Genomic DNA, 6,327 nt, shown 5'->3' with positions numbered 1-6,327 from the left:
ACATATGCAAGTCAATAAATGTGATATAACACATGAACAGAATTAAAAATCACATGATTATCTCAATAGACACAGAAAAAGCATTTGACATAATCCATTATCCTTTATGATTAAAAAACAACAAAATCAGCATAGAAGGGACATACCTTAAGGTAATAAAAGCTGTCCATGACAAACCCACAGTCAACATTATATTGAATGGGGAAAAGTTGAAAACATTCCCCATGAGGACTGAAATAGGACAAAAATACCTGCTTTTACCACTTCTATTCAAAATAGCACTGGAAGTCCAAGCCAGAGCAGTCATACAAGAGAAAGAAGTAAAGGACATCCAAATAGGTAAACAGAATGTCAAACTGTGATGTTTGCCAATGATATGAACACATAGCTAGAAAACCCTAAAGACTCATCCAAAAAGTTCCTAGAACTGATAAATGAGTTCAGTAAAGCTTCTGGGTACAAAATTAATGTACAAACAAATCAGTAGCACTGCTATCCACCAACAGTGAACAAGCTGAGAATCAAGTCAAGAAAACCCCTTTTACACAGCTGCACCAAAAAAAAAAAAAAAAAAAAATCATTAGGAATATACCTAACCAAGGAGGTGAAAGATACCTACAAGGAAAACTACACAGCTGAAAGAAATTATAAATGACATGAACATATGGAAAGGCATCCCATGATCATGGATGGATAGAAACAATATTTTGAAAATGACCATACTGTTAAAAACAATCTTCAAATTCAATGTGATTCCTATCAAAGTACCATCATCATTCTTCACAGAACTAAAAAAACAAATCCTAAAATTTATGTGGAACCAAAAAGCCCACATAGCCAAAGCAAGACTAAGCAAAAAGAACAAATCTAGGAGTATCACATTACCTGACTTCAGACTATACTCCAAGGTTATAGTCACCAACACAGCATGTTGCTGGTATAAAAATAGGCACATAGACCAATGGAACAGAACAGGGGACCAAGAAATAAAGCCAAATACTTACACTCAATTGATCTTTGACAAACCAAACAGAAACAAGAAGTGGGGAAAGGATATCCTATACAACAAATGGGGCTGGGATAATTGGCAAGCCATGTGTAGGAGAATGAAATGGATCTTTGTATTAGTCAGGATTCTCTAGAGGGAGAGAACTACTAGGATATATATATATATGAGTTTAATAAGGAGTATTTAATAAGGAGTATTAATTCACATGATCCCAAGGTCCCACAATAGGTCATCTGCAAGCTGATGAGCAAGGAAGCCAGTCCAAGTTCAAAAGCCAAAGAACTTAGAGTCCCATGTTTGAGGGCAGGAAACATCCAGCATCAGAAAGATGTAGGCTGGGATGCTAAGCCAGTCTAGTCTCTTCATGTTCTTCTGCATGCTTTTAATTCTGGCCACACTGGCAGCTAATTAGATGGTGCCCACCCAGATTATGGGTAGGTATGCCTTTCCTAGTCCACTAACTCAAATGTTAATCCCTTTTGGCAGTACCCTCACAGACACACACAGAATCAATACTTTGCATCCTTCAGTCAAGTTGACACTCAGTATCAAACATCACAAGTCCACACCTTGTCAACTTGAACCCATGCACATCTCCTGTGATCATAATCTTCTAATAAACACAATAATAAGATCATAATTATGCCTAACGTATAGCAACTATCCTTTGTATAACCAGAAATGCACCAATCCCCAATCCAAATGCTATTATATAAAATTAACAATACTTAAATGCTAATATGAAGTTAATGAATCTCATGTCACAAAATATAGGAAAAAATTAAATGAAGATATTTTCTTAGTACAAGTGTATATATGCACAAACATGTTTTTAACAAAAGAAGGAGGAAATACTCAAGACAATTACAGTCCTCATTTCTGCAACTCATCACACGGTCTTAGCTGGTATTGATGACTACCTTCTTCTACTACCCACTACCCATTCTGCATTCCCTTTGCCTTCAGCAAGCACCTCAGCAGGTCGTGGTTTTTTTCCTGATTGGGTGACCCAAACCTTCATTCCTGATGGGTCTGGGTCATTTGTAGTACTGCCTGGAATGAGCTGTTGTAGTTTCCCATTGACCTTAATCACAGGGCATGGTAATACTAAGAGACACCAATGGATCTCTTGTATTCCATGCATACTCTTCCTTACCTCCCTTGTGGAGTAGTAGGCTGATTTCATCTTGATAGTCTGGGTCAGTCATTCCAGCCAACACTGCAACTCCCCTCTTAGCCTGTTGACTTAAAGGTAGGATGAGCCCAAAGTGTCCAGCTTGCAATCTTAACTTCCAGTTTAATGGAATCGTTGTTGTGTCTCCTGGTGGCAATGTACCTCCCTCTGGAACTAAGACCTCTAGGCTAGCAGAATGTAATGTCGTGGGAATAGCCATAATCAAAAAATTTTAAAAAGTAGATGCTGGCATGGATGTGGTGAACAGGGAGCATTTCTACACTGCTGGTGGGAATGTAAGCTAGTACAGCCACTATGGGAAACTGTTTGGAGATTCCTTAAAGAATTAAAAGTAGAACTACCATTTGACTCAGCAGTCCCACTACTGGGTATCTACCTAGAGGAAAAGAAGTCATTATTTGAAAAAGATACTTGCACACTCATGTTTATAGTGGCACAATTCACAATAGCAAAATGTGGAACCAACTCAAATGCCCATCAATCAACGAGTGGATAAAGAAACTGTGATAGACATAGATAGATATAGATATAGATATATAGATATAGATATATAGATATAGATATAGATAGATATACCAGGCTCACACCTGTAGTCCCAGCACTTTGGGAGGCCAAGGTAGGTAGATCACTTGAACCCAGGAGTTCAAGACCAGCATTGCAACATGGCGAAGTATTCCATATATATAATAGAATACTACTCAGCCATAATAAAGAATGAATTAACAGCATTTGCAGTGACCTGGATGAGATGGAGACTATTATTCTAAGTGAAGTAACTCAGGAATGGAAAACCAAACATCATATGTTCTCACTGATATGTGGGAGCTAAGCTATGAGGACACAAAGGCATAAAAATGATACAGTGGACTTTGGGGAGTTGTAGAGAAGAGTGGGAGGGGCGAGGTATAAAAGGCTACAAATAGGGTGCAGTGTATATGTACACCTGCTCGGGTGATGGGTGCACCAAAATGTCACAAATCAACACTAAAGAATTTACTCACGTAGGCTGGTTGCAGTGGCTCACGCCTGTAATCCCAGCACTTTGGGAGGCTGAGGTGGGTGGATCATGAGGTCAGGGGATCAAGACCATCCTGGCTAATATGGTGAAACCCGTCTCTACTAAAAATACAAAACATTAGCCAGGCGTGGTGGTGGGCGCCTGTAGTCCCAGTTACTCAGGAGGCTGAGGCAGGAGAATGGTGTGAACCTGGGAGGCAGAGCTTGCAGTGAGCCGAGATTGTGCCACTGCACTCCAGCCTGTGCGACAGAGCGAGACTCTGTCTCAAAAAAAAAAAAAAAAAAAAAAAAAAGAATTTACTCATGTAGCCAAATACCACTTCTATTCCAATAACTTATGGAAAAATAAATAAATAAATAAATAGAATGATAACTTACAGAAAAATAAATAAAAACCGTAATAATGCATGATAAAAAATAAGATGAAAAAATTAATAAATTTGTGTGTTGCAACTGCTCCACTGACTGGCTGTTCTCACATCTCTTTTCCTCTCCATGGGCCTCCCTATTCCCTAAGACACAATAATTTTGAAATTACGTCAATTAAAGCCCTGCAATTGCCTCTAATTGTTCAAGGGAAAGGAAGAGTCACACATCACTCAGTCTAAATAAAAATCTAGAAATGATGAAGATTAGTGAGGAAGGCGTAGGAGCCAAGACAGGCCGAAAGCTCACCCTCTTTGCCAAACAGCCAAGTTGTGAATGCAAAGAAATAGTTGTTGAAAGAAATTAAAACTGCTACTTCAGTGAACGAAAGAGTAATAGGAAAGTGTGCTCGCTTCAGCAGCGCATATCCTAAAATTTGGAACGATACAGAGAAGATTAGCATGGTCCCCGGGTAACAACGGTCCCTGGGTAACACGCAAATTCGTGAAGCATTCCATACTTTTGTAAAATAAAAAATAATAATAAGAAGAAAGTAAAGTGTTTGTTAAGTGACCATGGCTGTATTCCAAAGCCCTATTGTTGATATGGATAGAAGTTCAAACCAGCTACAATATTTCATTAAGCCAAACCCTAATCCAGAGCAAGGCTCTAACTCTCTTCAATTCTATAAAGGATGAGAGAGGCAAAGAAGCTTCAAAAAAAATGTTAGAAGCTAACAGAGATTGGTTCATAAGGGTTAAGAAAGGAAGCCATCTGTGTAAAATAAAAGCCCAAGGGGAAGCAGCAAGTGCTGATGTAGAAGCAGAAGCATGTTATCCAGAAGATCTAGCTAACGTAAGTGATGAAAGTGTCTACACCAAACACCTAGTTTAAAAGCTTCAAATGACAGACTGTCTTATTAGTGGCTAACGTAGCTGGTGACTTTAAGTGGAAGCCAATGCTCAGTTACCATTCTGAAAATTTTAGAGAGCCCTTAGGAATTACATTAAATCTATCCTGCTTGTGCTCTGAAAATTGATTATCAAAGCCTGGATGACAGCATATCTGTTCATAGCATGGTTTACTGAAAATTTTAAGCCCACTGTTGAGACTTATTTAAAAATATTACTGCTTGTTAACTATACACTTGGTCTCCCAAGAGGTCTTATGGAGATATTAAAGGATATAAGTGCTGTTTTGATGCCTGCTAGCATAGCAACCATTCTGCAGCCTATGAATCAATGAGTAATTTTGACTTCTAAGTCTTATAGTTTAAGAAATACATGTAGTGGCTGGATGGGGTGGCTCACACATGTAATCCCAGCACTTTCAGAGGCCAAGGCAGAAAAATCACTTGAGGCCAGCGGTTCGAAATAGCATTGCAACACGGTGAAACTTCATCTCTACTAAAAATACAAGAATGGGCGTGATGGCACATGCCTGTAATCCCAGCTACTCGGGAGGCTGAGGCATGAGAATAGCCTGAACCTGAGAAGCGGAGATTGCAGTGAGCCGAGATCATGCCACTGCACTCCAACCTGGGCAACAGAGCAAGACTCTGAAGAAAAGAAAAGAAAAGAGAAAATAAAGAGAAGAAGGAAAGAGAAAGCGAGAGAGAGGAAGGAAGGAAAGAAGGAAGGAAGGAAGGAAGGAAGGAAGGAAGGAAGGAAGGAAGGAAGGAAGGAAGGAAAAAAACATGTAGTAAGGCTACAGTTGCCATAGATAGTGATTCTTCTGATGGATCTTGGCAAAGTAAGTTGAAAGCCTTCTGCAAAGAATTCACCATTCAATACGCCATTGAGAATACTTGTGATTCATGCAAGGGGGTAAAAATATTAAAATTAACAGGAATTTAGAAAAATTTGATTTCAACTCTCATGGATAGCTTTCAGGGATTTAAGACTTCAGTGCAGAAAGTAACTGCAGATGTGGTAGAATTAGCAAGACAACTAGAATTAAATGTGGATCTTAAAGACGTGATTGGATCTCTGCAATCTCATGATAAAATGTGAATGGATGAGGAGTTGCTTCTAATGGATGAGCCAAGAAAGTTATTTCTTGAGATGGAAATTAGTCCTGGTGAAGACGTTGTAAACGTTGAAATGACCCCCAAGAATTTAGACTACTATATAAATTTAGTTGACAAAGTTGTGGCAGGATTTGAGAGGACTGACTCTAATTTTGAAAGAAGTTCTACTGTGGGTAAAATGCTGTCAAACAACATCCCATACTCAGAGAAATCTTTCACCACCTTAATCAGTAAACAGCCATCTCAGTCAAAGCAAGACCCACCACGAGCCAAAAGATTATGACTTACTGAGGGCTCTGATGTTCCTTAGCATTTTTTTGCAAAGAAGTATTTTTAAATTAATGTATGTTTCTTGTTGTTTTAGACATAGTGCTGTTGCACACCTAATAAACTATAGTATAGGGTAAACATAACTTATATGCATTGCGAAACCAAAATATTTGTGTGACTTGCTTTATTCGCTTTACTGTGGTGGTCTCGACTGAACCAACAATGTCTCCAAGATATGCCTCACTTATTACTGTGTTACAATTGCGTACAGCATTCAGTACAGTAACATGCTATACAGGCCTGTAACCTAGGAGCAACAGGCTATACCATATAGCTTTGGTGTGTAGTGCATTATACCACATAGGTTGTGTAAGTACAGTGTATGATGTTTGCACAGTGATGAAACTGCCTAATGATACATTCTCAGAGCAAGTTCCTATT

At 38.8% G+C, this 6,327-nt stretch overlaps 1 pseudogene; it reads left to right on the top strand.

The window, feature by feature from the left end:
- Positions 1 to 3,992: 3,992 nt before the first annotated feature.
- On the top strand, positions 3,993 to 4,111 carry LOC126949464 (uncharacterized; annotated as a pseudogene).
- Positions 4,112 to 6,327: the final 2,216 nt, after the last annotated feature.

Source organism: Macaca thibetana, chromosome 2 (assembly GCF_024542745.1).
Source record: "Macaca thibetana thibetana isolate TM-01 chromosome 2, ASM2454274v1, whole genome shotgun sequence".
NCBI classification, from domain to species: Eukaryota; Metazoa; Chordata; class Mammalia; order Primates; family Cercopithecidae; genus Macaca; species Macaca thibetana.
The sequence above is the reverse complement of the archived record's forward strand: the minus strand, read 5'-3'. Positions and strand labels throughout refer to the sequence as shown.